The sequence below is a fragment of the Psammomys obesus genome, unplaced genomic scaffold (genome assembly GCF_907164565.1).
Source record: "Psammomys obesus unplaced genomic scaffold, mPsaObe1.curated_primary_1811, whole genome shotgun sequence".
Taxonomy (NCBI): domain Eukaryota; kingdom Metazoa; phylum Chordata; class Mammalia; order Rodentia; family Muridae; genus Psammomys; species Psammomys obesus.
The window spans coordinates 1623849-1636392 of NW_026596445.1; the positions used below are offsets into that span (position 1 = coordinate 1623849).

Consider the following 12544-nt stretch of genomic DNA (forward strand, 5'->3'; position numbering starts at 1 on the left):
CCAACCAATACCTGGCCCAACCTGAGACCCACCCCATGGGAGAGAGCCAACTCCTGATACTATTAACACTACTCTGCTTTGCTTGCAGACAGGAGCATAGCATAGCTCTCCTCTGAGAGGCTCCACCTAGCATTGGATTGAAACAGATGCTGAGACTCACAGCCAAACCTTGGGCAGAGTGCAGTGAGACTTGTGGAAGAGTGGGGAGAGGGGAAGGATAGAAGGGAGGGGCCATGAACTTCCCGAGAATACAATTCTCTAGGGCTGGAGGGGAGGGCGAGTTGCAGCACCAACCAAGGACCATGCATGGACTGATCTTCCATCCCCTCTACAGATGTAGAAGATGAGCAGCTAGGGATTCATGTGTGTCTCCTCATAAAGGGAGCAGGAGCTGTCTCTAACATGAACTCTATTTCTTGCATTTTGATCATTTCCACCTGATGGGGTTACATCTCCAGACCACAAGATCTGCTTAGTCCTGATAGAGGAGGAAGGACTGGGGAGGATAGAAAAGGGGAGGATGGGACTGGGAGGAGAAGAGGCTAATATTGAAATGTAAAGTGAATAAATTAATTTAAAAATACATTTTTGTTTCTCACTCTCTCTTCTCTTTCGTTCTTTTAAAAAATTAAGTTGAATTCCTAGAACTCAGAAATAAGATGTGTGCCTCACTGGGGCAAAATCAGGGTTTCATTCTTTTCTGGAGATTCAAGGATAAAATCAATTTCTTCAGTTTTTCAGCTTCTAAATGTCATCCATATGGTTATTTTTTATCTTTAAAGCCAAGTCGATTACATTCAATTTGTCTTTTCTCGATAACTGCATTTCTCATATAATTTAAGGAACTTTAATGATCATATTGTGACCTCCAAGGCAGTACAAGATTATTTCCCTAATTTAAATGCACCTATATAGAAATCTTAGCTGTATCTACAATTATAGTCTTCCTTCACCATGTAATCTAACATATTAATTGGCTGTAAGTATAAAAATTCAGATGGATATGATCAACATGCATTGAATAAATATGTGGAGCACTCAAAGATTTTTAATAAATGAAGAAACAAATCCCCCCAAAATGGGGATGTCAGTAGAAGAGTTATTTTTCTAACTACTATGCCAGTCTTCACGAATTCAATGAGAAATGATTTTCATCCACTTATTTGAAATGACATAGACATAAAATGAATGAGTGAAATTTTTGGGTTACTTATTCCTTCGTTTATGGACAGAATGCTAATAGCTAATAATATTATTCACAGTACATTATATAAAGTACGTGTGAACAATGAATTAGATAATATTACATGTTCATTCCTAGGAACTTGTGTTTGTTTGTACAAATATCTCACATAGATTAGCATCCTCAGACATAAGAACATCTCTTTCTGAGATATTCTATCTATTCAATTAAGAGAAAATATAATTGGGTAGTCTTAAGTGACTGTGTAAGGAATAACCCATTGAACGAAGGGTTTAGTTATAAACCCCATTCACATGATCCCTCATTAGGATTTCTTGCACTGCACTCTTCTTATAATAAATGTTCAATATTTTAATCATCATTTTTTCCTTTAATATTTTTATTCCTTGAGAATTTCCTATATTAGTACTGTTACCCTCTGTTTTACTCCCTCTTAAATTCACAATATGTTCTTTGTTATTATTAAATATTTATATATAAATTGTACTGAGTTAATCTAGTGTTGTTCATATGTACAGGTTTAGGACTAAAAACTTGTAATTCATTAAATTATTAGGAGGTTTAACCCAGACAAGAGTAATTTTCCTTCTCTCAGCAGTCACTGATTGCCTGTACCTGCCTACATGCTGCTAAGTCAACTGGTTTTCTAATAATGCAGATCTTCTTGAATCAATCATATTGTTGATATTTTATACCTGCACAGGAATTGAAAAAATGATGTTAGAACCAAGCTGGAATGCTTCTGAGAACTAGCTATAATATAGAAAACCACTATCCAAATTTCCCATGGAGAAAAAAAAAATTAGTTGTTCCTAGTTGTAATGGCTAATTAAAACAACAACGACCAATATCAAAAGATATATCAAGTGTATGATAGTGATATTTTTATACTGGGGAAATGAGTAGCTATGTAATTGGACTTAAGACTTATTAATAGGAGGAAAATCATGACTATTTCCATAAGTCTTGTCTATTACTCATGACTGGGCATAGAGAAGAATTTATATTGTCATTTTCCTAAACTAAAATAAGTTCTCACTCTATGCTAAATACTTACTACATCACTCATTAAAGAAGTTACTTGATGCAACAGATAGACATTCTTGCAGATATCTTCAGTTGTTCACAATGTGATGAATGAGTTGTCTTGGAGAACTCAACTCCAATAGACACATCTACAGTGCAACCCATACTCCAAAGGCTCAGAGAAAATCACAAGAAAGGGGGCAAAAATATTGTACGAACCAAAGGACAAGGACACCTGTCTTTTGTGTATTCTAACCGTGACAAGAAAATGCTCCCATGAAGTCTTAATAATGTCTTTGCCTTGTTTCCCTTTTATTAGATAGACTAAATGATGCATGCCAAATGGAGCTCTACTAAAAACTTGTACACAAAAGTTCTCCACTTTGAAGGTGTTCTATTTGCATTTGCGTATGATCATTAAATGGCTAATAGCTGTGGCTTTGAAATTTAAAAGAAAGTTCAGTGTATAATTAGATTTGTAAATAAGAAATCTACAGATCAGAAACACAGAGTCCATTTATGATTGCTTATTGTGGAAAAAAAAAACCCTCTTCTAGATTCTGAGAAGAGAGACAGTCCTTCATGTTTTCTTTCAGGAGCCAAACAATATCCATGTATTTGAAAAACACCTATCCATGATAATTCTTTACATCTTCCCATATAGTTCTGAAAGATTTAGAATTTGACAAAAGTCTTCTGAGGAATAAAGAAGAAACAAACATGATAATATAAACAGCATAACAATAGTATGTGATTTCCATTGACCCTGATAATTGTCATTTTCTCATGCTATTCCTGGCATGTAGGCTTAGGGAAAAAATGAGCAAGGCTTAATGCAATTAAGAATTGGCATAGTCAGCAATTCCACTGAGCAAAAGTTTTAATGTAAATCACTGTTAATTGAAAAAGTGATGCCAGGCAGTACAGTGTTTCTGTTCCTTTTTATAACTGTCCTCATTCTGCCAAAAATCTTAAGAATCATTCATTAGCATCCTTAAAACAGGTTGAAGGTGATACCTTGTGCAAATATCATATACCTGCCTTAGGATAACGTACCTAGTTGACACTTGTGTACATACATTTAAGATTGAGTTTCAAAACTTAGGATAAAATTGTCTAAAATACATTTGCTTTCAGCACAAATAAAATGAGAAGAAGAAAAACATAGAAGGATATAAGCTTCCTGTGCTATTGGGATTTAATTATACTAGATAAAATGATTTGTAAATATTTTGCAATGGGAACAGATCCCTTGGAAGGCTTAAATTGAAATATTATAAAGATGCCAAGTCTCACAGTATTTTTATTTTCAGAAGAAAAGGGATCTTGAAGTTTAATTTTCAGTAAATAAGAGACAATTTTCATAACTTAGTATAATTGCTACAAAATTAAAATAAATTCAGGTGTTATCTAGGGTCCAGGACTGAATAAAGAGAGAATAGGACAAAATCCAATTCCTTTCTGATCTGCCAACTTATGAGCATGGAGTTTCATAGCCCACAAAGCCAAAGCCTGCTTCTGAAGCCATACCACTCCTTCAGTGATGGACTGAACACATAATCCATGAGCAAAAAATAAATCATTCCTCTCTTAAGTGGCTTCTTATCAGATACTTGTGTACAATGACAAAAAGTAGCAAACATATGCACTATAGACTAAATTAAGATTTGTGTGCTGAATGTTGTTAATTGTCTTATTCTCTTATTATTATTTTTCTTTTGACATCTCTAAATGCTCATGTTTATAAGCACATGCATGAATTCCTCTGTGTATATGTGTGTATATGTTGCTGTGTATTGATTGCAGGAATGATTGAATACCAGCCAAATGTCTTACCACTGAGCTACATATGCAGATGCATTTACATTTTGGAACATTTACTGTAAGCAGTCAACAAGAAAACAGGCTGAAATGGATGTAATTAAAATTCACTTTATTTAAACATTCTGAAAAAAATATTCTCAGTTTCCTTTGGATATATTTCGATGGATTTTTTAAAGAAACATATTTCAAGAACTTGATTACACTGATTTTATGTAGTTGTAGAATCTGAAGTCCATTTAGTGATGTAAATTTTACATAAACTGTGTTGATTTGATAACAGAATGAAAACTAGATTAAACATGTTCGTGTTCACTCAACTACTTTGTGTTGTTCTTTCTTCAAGCAGCAAGTATTTACTGATCATTTATCATATGAAAGCTACAGAAAAAAAAATTCAGGTGTTGTATGAAAGGAGAGAAATCTCTTGTCATACGTTCAATGAACATCCCATTTGTCTACCTAGCAGTGTTTTCAAAGCAGATACTAAGACTCATAACCAAACCTTCAGCAGAATACAGGGAATCATAGGAAAGAAGGGGAGTTAGTATGATATGGAAAAGATACGAGCTCCACAAGGACCAAATATATCTGGGCACAAGGTCTTTTCTGAGATTGACACTCAACCAAGGACCATGTATGGATATAACCTAGAACCTCTGCTCGGACGTAGCCCGTGGTAGCTCAGTAATCAATTGGTTTCTCATAGGGGAACAAGGACTATTTCTAACAGGAACTCAATGGCAGGCTCTTTGACCTCCCCATACCCCAAGAGAGCCGCAATCCTGTTAGGCCATAGAGGAGGACTTTGCAGCCAGTCCTGAAGATACCTGATAAAACAGGGTCAGATGAAAGGGGAGGAGGTCCTCCCCTATCAGTGGACTTGGGAAAGGGCAAGGAGGAGATGAGGGAGGGAGGATGGGATTGGGAGGGAATGAGGGAGCGGGATACAGCTGGAATACAGAGTTAACAAGTTGTAACTAATAAGAAAAAAAAATTATAGATGTTAATGTAAATGAATTAATCTTATTAACTTCAAAAAAAAAAAGAAAAAGAAAGGAGAGAAGGTTAGCACTCTCCTTGACAAAGATAGAAGAGGCCCTTGGGCTTAACAAGACGCATACAGTTAAGGCATTGTCATCTACTTTGTGGCATCTAACCACTGTTTTAGTATCTTAAACCAAAATAATAAAAGGAAGTGTGACCTGGACCGATGCACAATGATTTCTAGCCTTCTTGTTAACTGCTATTATATCAGCCCTACCCTGACTAGTTTATTGTATAGTTTTACATATTATTTCTTCAATATGAGGCCCCATTGCACCTTTAAAATTATTGTTACTTAAAGTTAATAAACTCAAAGTCTCAAATTTGTCTGGCAAAAAAAAATTCAGTAATTACCTCCCTTTACTCTGATTTTAGGACATTGTCAAAGGTTCCAGATTTATGATTTGAAATTATAGTAATCAGGAATTTTAGCTAATAACAGGAAAAATGTAAATGAATTAATAAATGTATAATTTCTCCAAAAATTTACATGTTAGAATTACATGTGTTGTGACCACAAAACTAGCTATATATATTCAGCTATATATGCTGGACTCTGGTTTTCACAACAGTTACTGTCAAAAAGAAGGGAAAATTTGTTAGTTGTAAATATTTTTGAAAAGCTGTCTAAGAGAGCATGTAAACTTCATAAAGGTCAATATCATGTTTGCTTTGCTCACAACTACTCCTTTGATCAATTAATATCCCACAATAGAGGCTAAACAATCTTCTGGAATGAATGACCTGTGCAAAGAAATACATTCATGAGAAAAATATTATCTTTCATTGAGTATCAATATCTTGGAGATCATCATGATTTTTTAAAATTATTACCAAGTATTTCAAAAAGAAAGTGTTTTGTATATTAGGTAAGTTTATTGCATTCAAACTTGTTTTAGCATCACGTCTCGTACACTATCAGATTTATTATCTAGAAACTAGTTTGAAGACACCAAAAAAGGTTTTCTTTATTTTTTTTTATCAGAAGATAAAAACTGAGTATGTGAGAATTTTTTTTATGAAGTCCAGCTGGGGAGAGTTTTAAATTTATGCTATTTATGTACCCAGCTCAGAATAATGTGTTATCTGGCAGGACAAAAAAGCAAAATGTTGATAATAATAAATGGTTCAATTTGTATTTTACTGAAATAATGTAACTTGAGTATTTGATGTATTTGATGAGGGAACTTTCTGTCCCGCAAACAATATATGTCCTCAATTATTTGTTCCTTTTGTTGTAATTCTATCTTTATGATACTGATATTATCCCAGTCCCCGTAACACAACTGTTTCTCATTGTGAGCAAGAAAGTTTGATCTTGGTAAAATTCAACAGAGTAATAATTTAATTGATCAAAGATGTTAGTAGAATCATTCCTAAATAATTGATATTAGAGACCTTTCCTTCCCTTTCTGGGTGATAAACTTTGGCTTCTCACCACATTATATTAGAAATGCAACTTTGGCTCATTTTCATCTGATCGTGACAATTATGAATGATTGTTCCCATCACTCACTGGTTTTTCTCTCAAAGTAATAAAAATATTAAAAGAAAAATTCAGCTGAAAATATTCATGAACTTTTTAGAGAGCAGAAAGCCTATTTCATTCAAGCATTCTTTAGAGACAACTAACATTGTTTCTAATAAAGTCTTTATTCCTTGGTATCCTCTCCGAAAAAGTTTAACATTTCCCGTGAATATTCAGATAAATGCATTTACTCAGAAATATGGTACAAGGATACATCCTGAAAAAACAATTTATTGTACTTGTATGATATCCTCATTTCCATAATAATTTTTCACATATTAAAACACTCCATCTCACTTGCATCATCTTATTTTTATTCATTATATAATTATACTCTTTGCTTCGGAAAATGAGAAATGAATAAAGTTCTAAAAGTAGAGAGGTATTTAACACATTTAGACTTATTAAATACAAATCACGAGGAAACTGATCAAAATGAAGGTCATTTCCCCAGTTTTCAGAACAATAGCGAACTCCCTGCACTTCAATGTGGATAAAACCAAATGTAAAAACAACTAAAAATATCACTATGACTTATATGTGTTCAACCTGTAAAAGTTCATTTCATAGATAGACAAAACAGAATTTTTGAAGAGGTAAAAAATTTCAAAAAACAGAACTGAAATTGTTTTCAATAAATGGAATGTAGTTTAGGTCACTTAAAAGACAATTTTGTTCTGTTCATTTGTCTTAATACAAATGTCTTAATTCTGGCACCAATGTAGCCCAGAGAAGTGTACAATCTTCTCATGGCAGTAAGTAGAATATCAGTATGAAATATTTGGTCAAGATAAGCATAAGGTAATTTTGTGTTTTACAAAGAGTCTTTCTGATTTTTGTTTCTAAGAATTATAGATATACATTCAGAAAAGCAGTTCATGTTCTTTTAGATCTCTAAATTAACATTACATGAAAAAGAAAATTACCTCTCTGGAAATAAGTATAAAAAAGAAAAGTTATACAAGTTTCTCCTCGCTTACACATAGCTTCATGTTTTCTCATATAAACGCTGTATTTTCTGAACTGGTACTCATAGCGACAAGATTGAGAATGGTACTAGTTTGGTGGCTGAAAAAGAATGGCTCCCATAAGCATAGATATTTGAATTCTTGGTCCCCAGTTGCTGAAACAATTTGGGAAAGATTAGAAAGTGTGGTCTTGATGAAGGAGGTGTTTTACTGCAGTTGAGCTTTGGGGTATCAGAAGATTTCAGCCATTTCCATTTTCTACATCTCTTTTTGCTCTTCTTTCTCTGTGTCTGTCTTTCTCTCTCTCTCTCTCTCTCTCTCTCTCTCTCTCTCTCCTGTTTCTGCCTTTTGCTTGTGGATGAGATGGAATCTCTTAGCTCCAGCTCCAGCTGCAGCACCACACCTGTCTGTTGCCATGATAGTTATGGACTCACATTCTCAAAATGTAAACACCCAAATAAACTGTCTCTTTTATCAGTACATTTGACAAAGGTGTTTTATCACAGCAATAAAAATGTAACTAAGACAACTAAATGACTAATGTAACATCAAGTGTGTATTGCTATAAAAAGTACAATAGGCAGAATTAAAAGTGGTAATAATAAGATTAAGGAAAGAAAAACAAAAGAAAGGCGATCCTTCTGATCATGGAAAAAGAAGCAAGATTTACCATGATTAATACCTTAATAAATTGATAGATTATACTTTATTTGCAAAAATACTTATTAGGAGAGAAAACTCTCAAAGAAGAATCACATGAAAAAAAAAAAACTGTAAGAATGAATGTGTCAGCCCCTGCCTTGTTCTCATTTCTAATTTATATCTCTAAAATTGTTGTGTCACAAAATAAAGCTAATTTCTAGTAACCTAAACTGAAATTTTTCCTTAAATAATATAAATTTATTCATATTGGAGAATGAAAATTAAAGAATAAGTCTACTATTAAAGATAAATCAGTGCATAGCAGACTACTGTTAATTGTGTCAGGGACTGGCTATCTCCCATGGGGTGAGACTCAGGTTGGGCCAATCATTGGTTGGACAGTCCCTCAATCTCTGCTTTATTTTTGTCACTGCACATCTTGTAGACAGGGTATATTTTGGGTTGAAGTGTTTGTGGCTGGGATGGTGTTTCCCTCCCTCCACTATGAGTTGTATCTAGTTAGAGAGTGATGATACTCTTCTTTGCTTACAAATGGAAACCTGTTCTCTGAGTTGCTCCACCCAGCAGCTGTTGGAAACAGATGCTGAGACCTAAAATCCATCATTGGATGGAGTAGAGTGAGCCTTGTGATAGAGTGGAGGGAAGGATAGAAGGACCCAGAGGGAACAGGAGCTCCACAAGAATATCAACAGAGTTAACTGATCAGGTCCCAGGGGAGGCTTATGGAGAGTGAAGCACCAAGCAAGATCCATGCATAGACCTATGCCCCCTACACAGATATAGCAGATAGGCAGCTCAGTCCTTATATAGGTTCCCTGGTAAGTGGAAAGAGGGTTGACTCAGACATGGACTCTGTTGCCTGCTTTTTGATCACTTTCCCATCACAGGGCTACCTTACTAGGCCACAAGGGAAGAGGAAATGCTCATTTCTGATGCAATTTGAACTTTAATGTGCTAGGGTGTGTGGGTGTGGACTTCCCTTCTCTATAGAGTAGGGGGGGTAGGAAAACAGGAAGGTAAGGTGGGACTAAGAGAAGAGGAGGGAGAAGACTACAACTCGGTTGTAAAAATAAATTGAAATTAAAATTAAAAATCAGAAAGCCATTGAGGGATTCTCTGACATATACTCTATCTCCCTGGTGGGGTAGCCTATCCAAGCCACAGAGGAAGAGGACGTAGCCAGTCCTGATGAAAATCAATATGTTAGGATCAGAAGGTAGAAAAGGGGGACCTCCTCTATCAGTGTACTAGGGGAGGGGCATAGGAGGATAAGAGGAATGGAGAGTGCGACTGGGAGTAGATGAGAAAGGGTGCTACAGCCAGGATACAAAGTGAATAAACTGTAATAATAAATAAATAAATAAATAAATAAATAAATAAATAGATAAATAAATAAATAAACAAACAAACTAAATAAATAAATAAATAAATAAATAACAAGGTGTAATCTTGACTATGGATGCCAATTACTTTAGTATATTGTCCCATATATATTTTTTCTTATGTTTTTTAGAAATGGATACTTTCTTAAATCAGTCCACTTACTTTTGTATATTAGCTTTTAGCAGACAATTTATTGCATTCAAGTATAAATTCAAGCTTAAAATGTTTTATCAAGAATGTAGAGTAATTTCATGAATGTAGTATAAAAAATACAAATACAAACATCATTTACATTATATCTCTAAAAACAAAGAAACTAAAACTTTTCTCATATGCTGTAGTAAATTCTTATGTATCTGTTCAGCTTTTTAAATGAAAAAATAAACAATAAGGAGCAACTTAAAATTTAGACAATGTAAAGGTAATAATTTTCATAAAGGAATACCAATAATTATTGACAAGTTTTTGTGTAAATCCCAAGATATTTTTCACAGAAATTAGCACAGCAAAAACAACTACATGATATTCGCTATCATTTCAAGTAATACATACAATCTTTAGTAGACTGTTTCATATCCTCCCTTTTATTCTAACATCTGGTTATATAGTACTCCCAACATATCCAATTTCATGTCATTTTTAACTTCTCTTTACAAATAAAATTAGAAATTGAAGTCATTGGTTATTTTTTTAATTTTTAAAAAAATGTATTAATTACAGTTTATTCACTTTGTATCACACCTGTAGCTCCCTCTCTCCTTCCCTCCCAACTATACCCTCCTCCAACCATGTATCTCCCCTAATCCACTGATTGGAGAGGACTCCTTCTCCTTCCTTCTGATCCTAGTCAATCAGGTCTCATCAGGAGTGGCTGCATTGTCTTCCTCTGTGGCTTGGTAAGGCTGCACCCCCTTGATGGAGAGGTGATCAAAGAGCAGGCCAATCAGTTCATGTCAGAGACTGTCCCTGTTCCCTTTACTGAGAAACCCACTTGGACACTGAACTGCCATTAAATTTGCAGGCAAGTGGTGGGAAGTGGAAAAGATAATCCTGAGTGAGGTATCCCAGAAGCAGAAAGACACACAGGGTATATACTCACTCATAAGTAGATATTAGACATATAATATAGAATAGTCATACTAAAATCTGTGCACCTATGGAAGCTAATCAAAAAGGAGAACCCTGGGTAAAATGCTCAATCATCATTCAGAAAGGAAAAGAGGATGGACACCAGAAGAGGGAGAAAACATTGACTAATTCTTAAATTGATTTTTTTTCTAATAGAAACAGAGTAAAAAGCCTTGGAATTGTAAACTAATATGTGTTAAATGTCATTTAAAAAATAGTAATCTGAAATGATAAAGTTTAATTTTTCCATCACATGGCAGCATATTTCTATATAAATCAATTACCCTTTATATATATATATATATATATATATATATATATATATATATATATATGTGATTTATAAATTCCATTTTGCCATTTCTAGAATAAGACATTCAGGCCCTCCATATAACAGTTAAATGTTATTGTTAATAGCGCAATGGATATCACAGATATTCAGTGAAAGAAAAAGCTTATTTTTTTTTTTACATTTATCATTTTTGGCAATTTACTTTAAGAAAATTGGTTCTTAGGGCACAGGAATTTTAATCTTTGAAAGTCTGAAAAAGAAATAGTAACTACATTAAATTTAGAATTAAGTTCTTGAAAATAAAAGAAAATGAAAACAACACCATAAAGCCCAAAATCTCTGGGACAGTGAAAATGAATTTACAAAAGAAATGTATAGGTCTATTTGCCTATATTAAAAAATCATGTAGGCCGTACTGTGGACACGAAAACCCTGATGTGTGTGTTTCTCAAGTGAGAGGCGAATCCATGGGGATACTCAAAGGTCCATTTTTAGGGCACCCTGCTAATACTAGGAAAAATTCCGAGCCCCCCACTCAACACTGCCTCAGCCCTAAGACAACTGTCCAAGCCCACCATCTGTGGATGGTGATACCAGCGGTTGATGGCTCAGACCTTGGGCAATCATTCTCACTGCCTGTGGAGTGAATACCTTCCTGTACTAAGAATAAGGCTCTAAATCCAGGAGCCCATTCTCACAATCCTGTGGAAACCTTCCTGGTGGCTTTGGCTAGTGGCACTCACTCTCATCATTCTGTGGAGGGAATAGCTTCTGTTACTGTGGGAGAGGTATGGCTGCATTTTGCCTGCTCCCAAACTTTCTGGCTAACACAGGTCTGTATAAGATAGCACAGCACCTACAGTCAACACAGTGGAGCTGAGATAGGCACAGGACTCAAGTCACATTGTCCACAATCTCAAGTAAGCCAGTGGGGCACTGGAGCAACTTTAGGCTCAAAGGTCTTTCTCCTGCTCCCCTGTAGCCAGGCGACAGAGTCTGGATTCCTGAGACAACATCCAAACCTCCAAACAATGGTTCTATTTGTCCCCGTGTGGAGACCAGGTAGACAGTAAAATCGTAGGGATCCAGAATTCAAGATGGCAGGGCCCAGAGTAACATGATTCTCAGTGTCAGCTGTACTGACTTCTGAGACACCAGATACCCCATGATTGCCACCTTAATCTAACACTCTCGCTGTCTGGAGCGTTCACTGAGGCTCCTGTGCATCCTCAACTACCATCAGAGATGCCTGTGCCAGGTCCTTCAATAAACCAACACCAGCACCCTTTGCCCTTCAAGGAACGGACACCAGCAGAGATTATACTTCATGATACCCATGCCACACCCTTGCCAATCAAGGCATCCCCAGTGGTACCTCTTGCCCTTCAAGACACCTGTACCCCCACACTGCCTTCTGAAATGCCCATCCCAGCAGAGCTGCATCCAAAATACCAGCGCACATTTGTGTTCCTCCAGAACTCTCT

At 35.3% G+C, this 12544-nt stretch overlaps 1 protein-coding gene and 1 non-coding gene across 2 annotated transcripts in view; one reads left to right on the forward strand and one right to left on the reverse strand.

The window, feature by feature from the left end:
• Pcdh11x (protocadherin 11 X-linked) overlaps positions 1-12544 on the reverse strand; it is a 625310-nt gene that overhangs the window by 422042 nt on the left and 190724 nt on the right. The window lies entirely within an intron of this gene.
• LOC129669873 (U6atac minor spliceosomal RNA) lies at positions 5097-5222 on the forward strand. Its single transcript, XR_008719096.1, has one exon. It is a non-coding gene; the product is annotated as a U6atac minor spliceosomal RNA (small nuclear RNA).